This window comes from Vulpes lagopus, chromosome 1 (assembly GCF_018345385.1).
Source record: "Vulpes lagopus strain Blue_001 chromosome 1, ASM1834538v1, whole genome shotgun sequence".
In the NCBI taxonomy this organism is placed as follows: Eukaryota; Metazoa; Chordata; class Mammalia; order Carnivora; family Canidae; genus Vulpes; species Vulpes lagopus.
In genome coordinates this window covers 105,242,973-105,259,557 of record NC_054824.1, presented here as the reverse complement: position 1 = coordinate 105,259,557, position 16,585 = coordinate 105,242,973, and the positions used below count along the sequence as shown (strand labels likewise).

General features: G+C 53.0%; 1 protein-coding gene across 1 annotated transcript in view; it reads left to right on the top strand.

Annotated features, from left to right (window-relative positions):
- The first annotated feature begins 13,861 nt into the window (after positions 1-13,861).
- MAPK4 (mitogen-activated protein kinase 4) overlaps positions 13,862-16,585 on the top strand; it is a 146,724-nt gene continuing 144,000 nt past the window's right edge. Inside the window, exon 1 of the mRNA XM_041768680.1 lies at positions 13,862-14,039. The gene's annotated coding sequence lies outside the window, so the exon portion shown is untranslated. The remainder of the gene's footprint in view (positions 14,040-16,585) is intronic.

Here is a 16,585-nt window from a genome sequence, read left to right as displayed (position 1 = left end):
TAAATGTGAAGCCAATTAAAGACTTTAAATGGGGGAGAGAAATAATTGAATTTTCATTTTATTTTTATTATTGAAGATTTTATTCATTCATGAGAGAGACAGTAAGGGAGGGGCAGAAGGCGGGGGACAAGCAGATGCCCCACTGAGCAGGGGGCCTCATGCAGATCCTCCATCCTGCCACCCCAAGATCATGACCTGAGCAAAGAGTAGGATGCTCAGCCAACTAAGCAACCCAGGCGTTCCTAGATTTGCATTTTAAAAATGCAAATGAAGAGTGGCAAATAGCCTGAAAGGGGTCAAGAGAGCATGAGGAGATACCATCTGGTTCTGTTGTCACAGGAATGGGGGTCGCCGCAGTGTTGATACAGAGAAGAGAGTAGATTCAAAAGGCAGGTAGGAGTTAAGTATCCAGACACAGGGATTAACTGGAGTGGGTGTAAGGAGATGTCCAGAATGGCATAAGAGGCCCTCGCAAATGCTTCTGAACAAGAAGTCAGGGGGGGTGTTTTGGAAATACTGCATTTGGGAGATTGTGAAAACCACATACTTCCTGTGACAATCTGAAGCTACTGTCAGGGCCCAAGGTGAATGCCACCCAGAAATAGGCCCCTGCTTAGAGACCAGCCTATATGGTGATCCTGGAAGACCTGGGGTTCCTGAGATGTGTGTCTAAGAGCAAAAGAGGGATTTCTGGAAGGGTTGGGAAATGAGCAAAGCCCTGGCATGCTGCTTAAAACTCCATTTTGTAATGAGTCTTTGTTTTTGAGATAAAAATCATGATTTCAGAGTCTACAATATAGTGTTTTCCAGTATAGACCCAAGACTGTGCCATCACCACTAATTCCAGAACATTCCATCATCCCTAAAAGAAACCCTGTACCCATTAAGCAGTCACTCCTTATTTCCTTTTCTCCCATGTTTGTTTGCTTGCTTCAGAATTTTTGTTGAAAACTAGACGTTTTGAATGTTATAATGTCCTGGAAATCAGATTCCCTTCCCTCCTCGGGGTTTGTTATTGATACTTGTGGTTGCTGTTTGTTTAGCCACTTTTCTGAACTGTGCTTAAAAATAGGTATTCTTGGGGATCCCTGGGTGGCTCAGTGGTTTAGTACCTGCCTTTAGCCCAGGGCGTGATCCTGGAGACCTGGGATCGAGTCCCGCATCAGGCTCCCTGCATGGAGCCTGCTTCTCCCTCTGCCTGTGTCTCTGCCTCTCTCTCTCTCTCTCTCTCTCTCTCTCTCTCTCTGATAAATAAATAAAGTCTTTAAAAAAATAGATATTCTCTGTTGTGTGTGGCCACCGAAGGCTCTGTTTGACTAACAGGCCAGCTAGTAATTTGATCCAGATTTCCTGAAGTGCCTGGAACCAAATACAGAACACTGCCCATGTCGTTACTGATGAGGGTGTGTGTTGGCGCGTGCCTTCAACACTCCGCCGAGCAGTTTGCAGCTCTGCCTTAGCCTTTACTTCCTGCTCACAGAGAGTCTGAAGGTCAGCCAGAGGTGAGAGCTCAGGTCTTCTCAGGTCTTCTCTGAGCATACACCATACATGGGCATGTGCATGGTCTTCTAGATTCCTGCGAATATGTGGGCGCTCTTCAAAGTCCTTGTTCCTAAAGTATCTCACTCCTATCCCTTCCTCTTGAGCTTTTCAGTATGTCTGTTGTGTGCCTCAAGTGTTTCTGACAAATGCCCCTCAGGTCGCCACTGTTCCACTCTGGTTGAGGCAACACAAAAGAAGCCCCTTGTGCAGGTTCTTCAGGAAGGCACCAGACAAGTTGAATCAATCAGCCACAATTCTTTGAGAACAGGATCTGCTCTGTGTCCTCTGGCCCCAGGAACCCACATGGACCATGACGTGGGCTCCATCTTCAAGACTGTTGCTGGTCCAGGGAAGCGGGGATGGGGCCAGGAGAAGCTAAATGCCACAAAGCTTTACTCCTGAGAATCGGTCTCCTTTTTCTTGATTAAACATTCATCTGGTTGCTGTGAATCTTGGACTAGCTTCCAGTGTTCCAATAAAATTGATTTTGACAGCTTTTGCCAGTTTGCTCACTGTTTTTGTAGAGGCATGGTCTCTTGGAGTTCCTCCCCACCTCACCCCCACTTCACAAGCATCTTAACACTGTCTTTGCCTGAAAGGATCACAGGTTCTGCGTGTCTGCAGTTTATGGGGGTTGATGAGAAACAGAGATTCAGGCCTGGGGTGTGACCAGGGTACCATGGTGGTAGAGCTCCTGGGTGAGGTGGTACATCTTCCTGGGTGAAGGAGGTGAAGATAGAGGTGACTTTGTGTACTTCCCTCTCTCCTCTTTCACGTTGTCTACCTTAGTAAATGACGACTCTGGGCTAGGCACTATTTAGGGGACAAAAGAAAGAGCAACGTACATCTGCACCCATGGCAAATGTTTAATTCTGCTGATCAGGTGGCACTTAGTATCCTTAATCAGTTCTGGAATTAACCCAGGGAAGTGGGGATAGGTTGCTGGAACAGGATTAACATCAGGACTTGTAGGGATTTCTTCAGGATGTGCAAGGACTAGACTTGCACTGTGTATTATGGGAGATACTAGCCACGTGTGGCTTTTTAAATTTAAACTTTGAACAGTGAAAATGAAATAAAATCTAAAACTTAGTTTTCCAGTCATTCTAGCCACATTTCAAGTGCTCAGTTAACTACCTTCAATGCGCAGCTGCTGTATGGACAGCAGAGGGTCCCCTGGGCAGTGCCAGGCTGGGGTGTGCAAGACCAACCTACAATGTTCTTTACTGCTTTTGAGAGACTTAAAACTTCTCCAACCAAATCATATACTGAAGAAGAAAGGGCTACTGGCATCACATGCATGCTCACTGGGATCGAGGTTATGTCTTCACCCCTTAGTGACATGGCCCCCACCAAGGTCTTCCTCAGGTTTTCCCTGAGAGATGGAAGTGCCACCTGGGAAAGGGTGCAGGTCAGGTGTCGAAGGGGAGGGATCACTCTGGGTCTTCCAGGAGCCCGTCCTCACATTTGTCCCCCTGCATTTCATAAATTCATGGCCAAGCTGTGGAGAGAGAGGCTCATACATGGGGGTAAAATGAAGACAAGCCTTTTCACTCGCATCGTGGTAATATCCTGGGATACGAAACAGTGAGAACCTGCATCTTAGCAACCTCGAGTCTTCCAGTCAATTAAGATGGTGTGTCTCTCCGTTTATTTGGCAATATTCTGTAATTTTAGTGTAAAGGCACAGAAATCATTTGTTAGGCTTATTCCTGTTCTCTGTTTCTATGATATTGTACCTGGTAGGACTTAGCCATTTTTTCCTCCAGCTCTTTGTGGCTGAGTATTCCTATGAATCTTGTCTTCTGCAAACTTCATAACTAACTCCTCCTGTTTCTCGCAGGTTTTACAGATGCTTTTGGATCCTCCATCTACACAATCGTACGTGTTGATCAAAAAAATGCCTTTTGCTTCTGGTCATGTCTCTGATACTAAAACAGGGAGTTACTGTTTCTATAAGATTATTCTTGGAAACGGAGAAGCTCTACCCTATTCTGCACCTCATTCTTTTTTATTATTATTATTTAATGAACACATCTTGAAAATATTTCCTTGATAGTCTATAGAACTTCTTCTATTTCCTTTTTTAAAGTTTTGTGCTTCTCCATTGGAAAGACGTATCACAGCTGATTTAGCTAATGCCTCCTGAGAGGTCGTGTTGTTTCCGACCTTTCACTATCACACGCTTGGCTGCAGCGAGCACCTCTGAGAACCACAGTCTCTCGTGCGCAGAAGATGGAGGTAAGTTCCTAGAAGTGGAATTACTGGGGCAAAGCGTATACGCAGGTGTGACTTTGGTGGATATTGCCTTGTCTTCTTCCGCAGCTGGTACCAATTCGCTTCCTTGCAGCCCTGCCAGGGGGGCCCGTCAGACGCTTGGGCGATGTGAGAGGTGGTATCTCGGCATTGGCTGCTCCTAGTCCACAGCCCCGGTGCCAGGCTGGCCTCTTGGGGGCTCGGGGCTGCCCACTGCCGCAGGGATGCCCTGCTTCCCACCTCTCGGACTGCCTGAGGGGGCTCGCCGCCGCCCTGAGCTCTGGGACCTGCCGGGTCCTGGTTTACTTACCTCCCACTTCCCCAAACTTTGCAATCGGTTGCCAAGAAAGAGGTGGGGTAGGGTGGAGGAGAAAGATGCCTGCATTCATGAAGGGCTAAATAGAACCCACTTGAAATCTCCTCTGGGCCAGAAGAACAATGGAACAGCCCTGTTATTGCCCAAAGGAGATCAGATGTAAGCGGTAAACTGAGGACCAAGGACCTGTCCCAAACAGAGGCCTATTAAACTATCTCTGAGGGGCACCTGGGTGGCCTAGTGGCTGAGTGTCTGCCTTCAGCTCAGGGTGTGACCCCCGGGGTCCCAGGATCGAGTCCCGCATCGGTCTCCCTGCATGGAGCCTGCTTTACCCTCTGCCTATGTCTCTGCCTCTCTCTGTGTATTTCTCAGGAATATATAAATAAAATCTTAAAAAAGGAAAAAAAAAACTCTCAGAAAAAAAAAGAATTAGTGGCACCCCAATCAACCTCTCCCCTGGGACATCACCCATTTCCCCAACACTGGGAGCTCCCCAGCAGGACTTCTAGGGAAAGCCCTCAATTCCTGTCAACCTGCAGTTGTTTTCCACTCTGCTGCGTTTGCAGGAACAAAGTCCCTGAGAGAATTTCCTCACATCTCTGATTTCCCTGCTGCCTACTCACCCCCTTCCTGGAAAGCACCGATCTGGTGCCTGTGAGCCCCTTCCCACCCCCAGTTTCCCGCCCACTGTAGTTCGAGTGGCATTTACCATCCCTGCTGCTCCGACACAGCTGGGGCTCCCGGGGCTGCCTCAGTGGGAGCTCTGGTGGGGTCTAGGGGTGTGATGCAGCCCAGAGGTGGGTCTGGTGGGGTCTGCAGGGCCCAGAGATGGGTCTGCTGGGGTCTGCGGGGCCCAGAGGCGGGTCTGGTGGGGTCTGCAGGCCTAGAAGCAAGTCTGGTTGGGGTCTGCAGGCCCAATGCGGGCCCAGAGGTGGGTCTGGTGGGGTCCCTGGGCCCCTGAGGCAGGTGTGGTGCTGCCCCACGCCCCACTCGTGGGAATGCACAGCACTGGCCTCAGCTGCATTTCAGGCCCCTTTCATGGAGCAATGGAGACCGGAGTTACCCCCGAACCTTGATCCCCACCGTGGCCCTCACGAAGCCTTCACCAGAGAAGGGCTGACACTCTGCTGCCAGTACAAGCACTGCTCCTTCCTGCCTCCTTGCCTTTACTCCTGCTGCTCCTCCCACCCTCATCACCCCCACCCCCACACACACACAAGCCCCAACCTGGAGCATTCCTCTTCAGACAGGTCAATTCTGTGCTTCCTTGAAGCTCAAGATCTGCTTTAAATCCTGAACGAGGGATCCCTGGGTGGCGCAGCGGTTTGGCGCCTGCCTTTGGCCCAGGGCGCGATCCTGGAGACCCGGGATCGAGTCCCACGTCGGGCTCCCGGTGCATGGAGCCTGCTTCTCCCTCTGCCTATGTCTCTGCCTCTCTCTCTCTCTGTGACTATCAAAAATAAATAAAAATTAAAAAAAAAAAATCCTGAACGAAAGCCTCCCCTGAGCTCTAGTCCCAAGTCATCATCCCCTCTTTCACCTTCCAATTGTTTTGGGGCCTCACTGGTCACCTGCCTCCTACTCCCTTGTGACCTCCTCATTCTGCTGCGAACAGTGTAGCTTCTCCCTTCTGGGAGTGAAAGCCATGAAAGGAACAGCACTGTATTGTTTTTATTCTTGTGGCCACACTATGCTCTGGGCCAGGGAAGGTCCCGTGAACATCATGTGAGCCCAGGAGCAACTAATTCCTGCTCCTCTTAAGACCTGATGGCTATCAGGGCCTGGGGGGCTCCTGAGCGGCTGCCTTCTGCTCAGGTCCTGGCCCTGGGGTCCTGGGATGAGGCCCATGTCAGACTTCCTGCTCAGGGAGAGCCTGCTACACCCTCTCCCTCTGCAGCTCCCCTGCTTGTGCTCTCTATCTCTGTCAAATAAATAAATATAAAAATCTAAAAAAAAAACAAAAACAAACCAAAAAACCAAAACTTGATGACTACTGCAGGGAACACATGTTAATTTTGACTCCGAGTGAGGCTTGTCTGCATCGTTCGCTCCCCGATGGGCCCGGGCCTTCCCTGGCTCACTCAGGTCCAGCCAGCACTTGCCACCTGCCTCTGCTCTTTCATTAAATGCCCCCAGGCCGCGGCCACTGCCCCCAGCAGCTGCACTGAGCTCCGTGGTCCAGGCCGGCTCGCTGCTTGTCCTCCGGGAACTGCTGGGACCGGGCTGCCGTGGGGCGGGCTCCTCTCCAGCACTTGCCCGTCTGGGGTGACAGCTGCGGCTGTCACCACCCTTGAGCTCATGGTATCGCTATGACAGCATAGGATCTGAGCAGTGATTTCAACAAATATTTTGAGGGCCTTCCGCTTAACTGTGGCCAGAGATAGTCCCTCTGAGGGTTTCCACTTGCCACCTCCCTTTCCTTTGTACGAGACAATCACCTAGTCTTTCTTCAGGCCTACAGCAGGGATTTTGGGGGACCAAATAAGAGATTTCCATTCTAAGTGGTAATCTTGGGGCACGCTGTTTGCTGAAATAAATTGGAAGCAGTTACTCAGGTTTTAGGCTCAGCTCTTTGCCCTGAGGATTTTCTCAGTGGCTTGGCATCAAGAAGAGTGAAATAGGACACAACATCCATTTTAGACTTTGGCTCCGGTAGAGTGGTAATAATTAACAGTGACTTACATTTATATGGCTTCTCATTGTTTATGAAGTGTTTGCATATTAATACCTTCATTTGACCCCATAACCACCACGTGGGAAGGTCTGCCCTAGGAGGAAGCAAGGACTTCCATCCAGGCTTGGGCGCCAGGCTCCTTCCCCAAACCGTGTTCCCCGCGTGCCCCTCTAGGAGATTCAGATTTAAATATAGGATGGCTGACAGCCTAATAAGTGCATTCCTTGTTTGTTCTTAACGAGAGTCAGACATTGCTCTAAAATGAAATCTCTCCAGAGAAAAAGAACTTTGGTCACTGGCCTTGAGTCTTGAGGGCATCATAAGGCCCCAGTAACCCAACCTGAGGCATTAGAGCCTGAACCTGAGGGGGCAGCGGGGAGGTGGGCGGACAGGGGCCACACGCACCTCTCCAGGTGTGATGGAGTGCTGCCTCCTACGTTCTGTGCGCACAGTGGGAGACTAGGCACCTCTGTGGCCGGCTGTCATGATCCCTCCAGATGGGCACCAGGAAGAGCCACCTGGGTACCCCTTGCAGGAGGGGCTTGCCTCTCCTCCTGTCGATCTGATATCATATAATGTGCTCTGGGTACATGGGTATTGTCCATCTGCTGTGTATTGTTTTCCGTCCTCATAAAGGTTCTGACTTGCATCTTGCCCTGAGGGGTGTTTGCTGTCTCCTACCCGTGTCTCCTGGCCGCAGGGGCTCTGGGCCGTGTTGGGAGGCCTTGGCCCTTCCCACTGGGCTACATTACTCAGGTGCCTCTTCCTATCTTTGCAGATATGGGACCTGCGGCCCTAGAAGGGATAAAACAAAAGAAATAGCTTGGTTTTTTAACCAATCCATTATGAATATCCCTCCATCCTATTAAAAAAATTCCTTCAAGACCTCCTATATATTAGCTGGAGGAATATTCCATAATGGAGACAGATAATAATTTATTTATGAGAGAGTTGCTGGAGTTGGTGGTTTCAGGTTGTGCCCTCAACCCTGTGCCCCCTGGACTTGCTTCCCTGGGAACCTTGAGCGCAGGCTCTCCTCCTAACCCCAATGTAGTGATGCCTTCACATCTTGGGTCTCCAGCCACAGCCAGCCTCCCCCGGACTTTCTCCTTAGACTCCTCAGGCAGCAGCTCCCCCACACACGCACTCAGAGCCTTCCCCCTGAAACCCACCTTCCCATCCGTGATGGCCTCTCCCAAACTTGTCCCAATATTAAACAGGCCAAGGGCTTTCAATCATGTTTTCATATCAGAACTCTTCTGTCTTGAATGAACTTTACATAGAAAGATGTCCCATAAAACCACTTGCTTGCCTTGTGGTCCTGCTCTTCCTTCACTGAGGAGGTGGGTGTCAGGCCCGGCCCCTGGGGGAATGTTCAGGACCCTGAGAAGCAGAGCGTGTCTTGGTGCCACCCTGGGATTCCCAGAGCAGATCCCAAGATAAAAGCCCCCGTGTTACTATTTGTGAAGAAGTCCAGCACCCCGCACCCCCCAGAAGGGACTGCAGTCCTGCCAGGGAGCAGGTGCAAGAAGCAAAGAGGGAAAAAATAAGCACTTTCGAGATCTGGTGCGACTGATGGCCTGGTCTTGCTGGATCCTCTTGAGTGGCCACGTGAGCTTCTGCATTCTGGAGGAGGTGAACAACCCCACCCCACGTATTACTACGTCACCGGGGCCTTAACTCCCCTGTTCATTTAGGGCCCTCCTGGGTCTTGCAGCATCTCAGAGCTCAGAGGCAACGGGGAAAGCCCATGGCAGGAAGCGAGAGGTGCAAAGCATGACCAGGTGAGGCACTACCCTAGGCCCTGCCTGCAGAGTCCCTGGGTAGAGCCAGACACCGGGAGGATTGAGGGGATTGAGCTCAGCTCACGGCTCCTCTATCTTATAGGACATCATCCCTCGGGCCTCTTGGCTGCTCCTCCCTCTTGACAACTTAAGGAAGCATAATCAGAACTCTGACCCTTCTCAACTGAATTTCCTGAGTGGCTTCAGCGCCAACTTCATCCATCATAGACTCTGTGCACATCTTAATCAGAACATTATTATGATGATGATTTTTTGTCAGCCAGGTTCCTTCATAGCTGGGGGCCGGGGCAGCCCTGTGAAAGCTAAGTGGAAGTCTATTATTACCCACTGCATCTGCCAATAATAGGCAGGGGCTGTCCACAGGTTGGGCCAGAATTGGATCATGGCCATCCTGATTGAATAAAATACCAGTAATAACTGTAAACCAAGACAGATGCACCAAAACTTAGAAGAGCGCTTTATAATTTCACATGGTTTTTAATATTCCAAAGCTCCTCACATCCCTTTCTGTAATCGACAGGGTATAAATCGGGAATAACTATAGTAATCATAAATAGATTTTCTTCTGGAAAACAAAACCCATAGTGGGAAACAGATAGGTGCAATTCATAAATCCACTATGGGTTTTTTCCCAAACCCACCAAGCAAGTCAATTCTCAGTGGACTCTGACTGGTTTCTCTACAATTTAATAATTCAGTTCCAACACTATCTAGAGATAGTATCAGGAGCCACAGGTTAAAGGCTTAGTCACACAACACTGTACCCCCATGCTCACTTCAGATTTCCATGCCCCTCCCCCCCACCCCAGGTTCAATTAATTTGCTAGACTGGCTCACAGAATTCCAAGAAACATTTATTTATGTCTAGCAGTTTATTGCAAAAGATATAGCATTGATTTGGGCCCAGGTTCTGATCTCAGGGTGGTGAGATCCAGCCCTGTGCCAGGCTCTGTGGGGAGTCTGCTTCTCTCCCTCTGCTCCTACCCCCTCCCAACTTACATGCACTCACGCTTTCTCTAAAATAAATAAATCAATCTTTAAAAAATACTAAAAATACTAGAAAGGTCACAGATGAACAGATGAAGCGATCCATAGAGCTAGGTCCAGAAGGTCCCAACGCAGGTGCTTCTGTCCCCAGGGAACTGGTGTTCCTCATCCCCCTGGCAAATGGATGTGTTCTCTAACCTGGCACCTGATCTAATCCTGCTGTTCCAGCATATTTATAGAGTTTAATCTTTCCAGAGGTTGGCACGTGGGGCTGAAAGTTCCAAACCTCTAACCTACTAGGGTTTTTCTAGTGGATGACCAGCTCCCATCCTGAGGCTACAGGTGGGGCCCACTCTAAGTCATCTTATTAGGGCATCCTTATGAATGACAAAAGACACTCCAATCACTCAGGAAATTCCAAGGGGTTGAGGAGTTCTGTGCCAGGAACTGAGGGGCAAAGAGCGGATGTATTTCTTATTATATCACAATATATAAGTCCTATTTGTAGTTCTTTTTTTTTTTTTTAAGATTTTATTTATTTATTCCTGAGAGATGCAGAGAGAGAGGCAGAGACACAGGCAGAGGGAGAAGCAGGCTCGATTTGGGGACCCTGGGGCCATAACCTGAGCCAAAGGCAGATGCTCCACCGTCGAGCCACCCTGGTGCCCCCCCCCTATTTGTAGTCCTAGGGAGAAAGATGGTCATTTGTTACCTCATATTAGATCCCAGCCTTTCCTGAGAAGGTTACTCTGCTGTCTTAGTCAATTCCAGCTGCTTTAACAGAATAGCAGAGACTGAGTGGCTTATAAACCACGAAACTTCTCTCAGTCCTGGAGGCTAGGAAGTCCAAGATCAAGGTGGTGGCAGATCTGGTATCTGGTGAGGGCCTACCCGTACCTCCTGGTTCAAAGATGCTTGTCTTCCCACTGTGTCCTCACGTGGCAGAAGGGGTGAAGGGAGTTCTGTGCCGTCTCTTTTATCAAGACAGTAAGTAATCCCATTCCTGAGGGCTCCACTGTCCTGATTTCCTTACCTCCCCAAGGCCCCATCTCCAAACACTAACACTTTGTAGGGATTAAGTTTCAACGACCAGTGGGGGGAATATACAATCTTCCATCTACGGAAACACTATCTCAAAAACGTCATATCTAAATGCCCTAAAGCAGGTGGCAGGGCATTTCCTGCTCCATGCAGCCGCTCCCCACTCCTGTGTCCTCCAGGATCACTGTGCACAGCATCAGAACCTGTGACTGGGTCAGACCCGGTGGCGCAGCAGTTTGGCGCCGCCTACAGCCTGGGGTGTGATTCTGGAGACCGGGGATCGGGTCCCACATAGGGCTCCCTGCGTGGAGCCTGCTTCTCCCTCTCCCTCTGCCTGTGTCTCTGCCTCTCTCTCTGTGTCAATAAATAAATGAAATCTTAAAAAGGAAAAAAAAAAAAAGAACCTGTGACCGTCACTGAGGTATAGTTTACAGGTATGTAGTCATGGTACATTTCCCCCTGGAAAACAGAAGTTCTAAAACAACCTGGAAACCTTGCCACCCTGTGGGTTCTGTGTGGTTATTTTCTACTTACCCCATCTAGGCCAGCTGTTTCTTTGGCAGTCTTCTGGTTGGGGTAAAAATAAGGAAAAAACCGTTTCCTAACAACAGCATCCATAGGAGAAGAACCCATGTGATGCTGATAAGTCGGAAGGGGCCAGGATAAAATATCCCAGTTCCTATTCATTCTACTGGCATTGTGTGGTAATGGACTCTGATATTAAAATGCATATTTCACACCCTCATCCCACAATTTGGAGGACAGCCATTCACTATGCATGAGCCATTCACTCATGCTCATCACACGGAGAAAATTACATTTTCCCAGTTGCCAAATGGAAGAGATAAATTATCTCACGTGGACATGCACATTGCTCCCAAGAGCAGTTTCACAGACCCAAGACACTGATCTAAAACACCCAGGAGGGAGACTGGGAGCTTTGGTGGTGCTGTTCTGAGTCAGTCTCTTTATTCAGACCTACCAGATTCTCAGCTCAGTGGGTGTGCTGTGGCAGGACATTTTTGTTTCTGGCTTTTTTTTGACAAAACGAGAATCCTTGGGGCCTCTTGTTCCCTCTTTCTAGAAAAGATGTTATAAAAATGAATAAATTAACAGAGTATTTCATATTTATGCATACCCACTGAATTGATAATACTTATTTGTAATGAAAATTAAAGAAGCAAATGTTAAAATGTTCTCTTTGGGAAAGATACACAGGAAAGTCTTACCACAGATGCACACACATTTGCTTGTCACACACTTTCTCCTTATCCTTACCTGTTCTTATAGGTTAATGAAGGTTCAGATAACCGCTGTCTTTAAGTCAATATGTAACCTTAACCTATTACCTGCACACATACAATAAGTAGCATTTCTATCTACATACTACTTAGAGCTGGCATTGTCACCCTTCACACGGCCATTAGTGTTCCCCCCACTTGATGCATTTCCCTACATGATCCCACAATTTAAAATCTTTATGTTTTGCGCACGTTACAATCAGCACAGTTGCATGAATATTACACACCTGGAATGGCCCCACGCCCTGGAGGCAGAAATGGGGTGTGAAGCAGAAGCAACCATAGGCTACAGCTGACTCTGTGAAGCCTGGAGGTAAGATTCTTGCTCAGAATGCTTTGGGAGTTGGGAGGAGGGAGGGCCACAGGCAGCTAAAGCCGCTAGTGACCTCATTACACACTATTTGGATATTTTTCTCTGCCTAGGAAAGCGGCTCCTCAGCCATTCCACTGCGGTGAACCCATGAAGTGACGCACCTAATCCGCGTGGACCACTTTGGATTTGCTGGAAGGTGCCATCTATCTAAACTCCAGTTACAACCAGTGTTCCTGCGGGGCTGGCAGCTTCCAAAGTCAGGTTCCCCCTGCTACTCAACCCCCCCCCCCCCCCCCCCCCCCCCCCCCCCCCGCCCCTCGCCCTGCGAAAGAGCCGGCACAGCTCACAGCCCAGGTGGCCGGCTCTGCACCCGAGCCCGCCCCTCCCCCCCAGCGCCCCTTCCAAGGCCCCCGGGTCCTGCTCCCGCGGCCCGGCAGCGGCCCCAAACCGGCCCCGGTCGCCGCCCCCCTCCCCCCTCCCCTGTGCCCTCACCCGCCAGGGGCTGACCCGGCTGGGAGGCCGGGCTTCAGCCGGGGTTAGGGAGACCCTCCTTCCCGCAGCCCCCTCCCTCCTGGCCGGAGCCCGACAGCTCCCCTCTCCCGGGCAAAGTGAGGGCCGCCTTCCAAGGTGACGTGCACCCCGGCAGGGAGGCCAGCCCCCCGCACCCCGCCCCCCGACGGCGGCTCCCCTGCTTGCAGGCGCCGGGCCCTCAGGTGAGGTCGTCTCTGTAGGGGGCTGCGCGGGCGGCGGGGAGGCGGGAGCGGGGTGCGCGGGGAGGCAGCAGGCTCCCCAGGCCGGCCCCCCACGCGCGGCTCCCCACGCTCCGCTCCCCACGCGCGGCTCCCCAGGCCGCCCCCCACGCTCCGCTCCCCACGCGCGTCTCCCCACGCTCCGCTCCCCACGCGCGGCTCCCCACGCTCCGCTCCCCACGCGCGGCTCCCCAGGCCGCCCCCCACGCTCCGCTCCCCACGCGCGGCTCCCCAGGCCGCCCCCCACGCTCCGCTCCCCACGCGCGGCTCCCCACGCTCCACTCCCCACGCGCGGCTCCCCAGGCCGCCCCCCCACGCTCCGCTCCCCACGCGCGGCTCCCCACGCTCCGCTCCCCACGCGCCGCTCCCCCCGCTCCGCTCCCCACGCGCGTCTCCCCACGCTCCGCTCCCCACGCGCGGCTCCCCAGGCCGCCCCCCCACGCTCCGCTCCCCACGCGCGTCTCCCCACGCTCCGCTCCCCACGCGCGGCTCCCCACGCTCCGCTCCCCACGCGCGGCTCCCCAGGCCGGCCCCCCACGCGCGGCTCCCCACGCTCCGCCCCACGCTCCGCTCCCCACGCGCGTCTCCCCACGCTCCGCTCCCCACGCGCGTCTCCCCACGCTCCGCTCCCCACGCGCGGCTCCCCAGGCCGCCCCCCACGCGCGGCTCCCCACGCTCCGCTCCCCACGCGCGGCTCCCCAGGCCGCCCCCCACGCTCCGCTCCCCACGCGCGGCTCCCCACGCTCCGCTCCCCGGCAGCCGCAGCAGGTGGGGGCCCGGCGGCCCGGGGGCGGGGCCGGCGCGGGGCGGAGCCGGCGGCGGCGGCCGCTGCGGCGAGCGCGGGGCGGTGCGGGCGGGGGCGGGAGCGGAGCAGGAGCGGAGCCGGAGCCGCGGCGGGAGCCGGGGCGGGAGCCGCGAGCCGGGCTGTCCGGACGCCCGCGGGAGCTTGCCGCGCGCCGGGGCTGGGACCTGCCTGGCCGAGCGCGCCGGCGCCGCGACCTCAGACAAAGGCGCCGCTTGCGCCCGGGCCGCCGCGCTCTCGGGCTCTGCTTTGGGTGAGTGGCTCCCCCTCCGCTTTCTTTCTTCTCCGGTGCCTGCTCCTCTCGGAGTTCGGGGGCCCCGGAGAAGCCGAGCGGAAAGCAGAGACGCTCCTTCCCCCTCTCTCCGCACCCCGCCTCACCTGGGGGAGAAAACCCCGAGCGGGAAAGCAAGCGGATACCAAACTAGCGAGTTCGCGCGCGGGGGGCGCCTCCCTTGGGACCGACGTCGCCGCCCTCCGGGACCCGGTCCTCCGCCACCCGCGCGCCGGGCTGCCCCGGATCTGCGGTCCCGATGGGAAGGTTGCAGTTGGGCATCCCCGAGGGGTGCATAGGGGAGGAGGATTTAGGGACCGGGCGCCGTTGAGGGGACCCCACCCGCGCGGGCAGTTTGGCGCGTTTGGGGGCGCCTAGGGGTGGTTCGCATGCGAGTTCAAATTCGGAGCTCGGTGGTGGGGTCTGCCCCAGCCCGCAGCATCTTCCCCTCCGGCCTCCTCCGCGCTACATTCCAGGGTTAATATGTCGCCCGCCCCACCGATCCCGGGGCCCCTCTCCGCCCCTGCGACCCAGGGCGGGGGCTCGGGGCGCCCGAGAGGGCGGGGAGGGAGGGAAGGAGCGAGCCCCGCCGCTTTCCCCGGCGCTGCAATCTGGAGCCTGGATCTGCCGGAGGGCGGGTGGCCGCGGGCCGCGGATCGGGTTTAACCCCGCAACCCGGCCCGGGGCCGGCTCCCCCAGCCTCCTCCGGGGCTGCCCTCCTTCGGAAAAGCAATCGGATTTGCTTTTGTTCTGCCCACAACTCTCCAGAATCGGAGGAGCCGGGGTGGGCGGACGCGCCGGTGGGGGGCGGGTATTGCGCGAGCTCCAGGTGCAGCCCCGAGGTGGTATGGGGGGGGGGGCTAGGGAGGGGGGGGACCGCCGCGCCGGGGTGGGGAGCGGGTCGCGGTCGCTCGCCTGCGCCCGGGCGGGCGGTGAGTCCGCGGCTCCCGGGGAAGCGCGCTGTGCGCGGCGGCCGCGCGCTGTCACGCGCCTCCCGGGCACCCTCGGAAGCGCTGCCTGGAGACGCGCATTTCCATTCACGGATCTCCGCCTGGGATTTGACTAACGTCAGCCCTGCCCGCTTCTTTGAGCGAGCGGTTACTGCTGTTCGATTTAATAGTCACTTACAGGGGACCTACTATGTGCGCGGCAAAAATCAGGATCATCTTAACTAGGTACAAGGTAGACGTGTTACAGACTTTTCAATTTAGTAGGTATTAATGGAGGACTTTCTGTGTTCTGGTTAGTTGTGCTCTGACCTTATTTTAACAAGTTTTTACTGAGCACCTTCTATGTACAAAGGTTTTTTTGTTATTGCATATGTGTGTATTTCTGCAGGATTGTCCAACCTACTTTTGGGGGCCACGTGGAAACAAGGAAGAGAGAATGTGTCTTTGGACCCTTGAGTCTTCACTTCCTTTAGTAACTTGCTTTTTAACCTTTCTGGACTGCTTGTCCATGTGGAGCTGGGCTTCTACACCACAGCTTGGGGGTGGTTAGAGGGGAGCCGGGCAGAAGAATGAAAAAGCCTGTTCTGGGACCCCCTCCCAATTCACTTTCCTTACACTGAAAAAAAAAAATAGTAAGAAGGAGGCAGTTCCTTTGTGCAAAGTGCCACGCTAGTTACTGCAGTGAATGGAAGGTTAATAGGGCAAAGCCCTGACACTCAGAAAGATCGGAGAATCTGTGGTGTGGACAGAAAGACAGACAAAAGGACAATCGACTAAACCATGAAGGGGGTGTGGGGGGAGGCAGAAAGATAGGGCCAGCTTGGACCTTCCAGCCCCTGATTTCAAACTGGTGACGGCAGGTGGGGTGAGCATGTCTTTAAATCCCATCGTTTGGGTGGCTTGGGGACTAAGTGGAAGAATGAAGTAGTACTTTCTGCTAAGGGATTTGATGCCTCTTATTACTGTGATCATCTTAGGAGCCTGAGACACACTGGAATATCCAGGTTGCCAAGCAAACTGTGGTTCATCAGTCTGTTGGCAAATATTTGAGTACTTATATTTAATATAGGCTGTTACCGGGGAGATATAATCTAAGATGTATTCTGTCCTAAAGGACCTAACAGTTCTTGAGATAAACACATAAAATGACAGTTTGTGCAGCAAACTTGAAAAGCCAGGAGCCAATTCCTCCTAGAATTTAATGTCAAAGAAAATTTTGAGGGAATTGTCAGGGAATTGTGGCCTTCCTCTTCTTAGTGAGAACCTTCCATATGTCTAGTGTGTTCATCTTTTTACCTTGGCCTCCAGTGATTCATGGTAACTGCTTCATTCCAGCTTCATGGTACAGTGATCTTTTTCTTCCCAAATTATGTCCAGTTTCCCACTTAAATTCTTTTTAAGCTACATTGTCTGATTTCTTTGGATATGAACTTGAAAGCCCCTCTCAAATCCTTTCTGGAATTAGGCCCATTATAAAAGATACAAAGGAAATATGGTAAGCTTTAGGTGAGTGGCTTGGAGGCTCTGTCCTTAAGGGAAGAGCAGAGGAAAACCTCACAGAGGCTGAAATCAGGAATG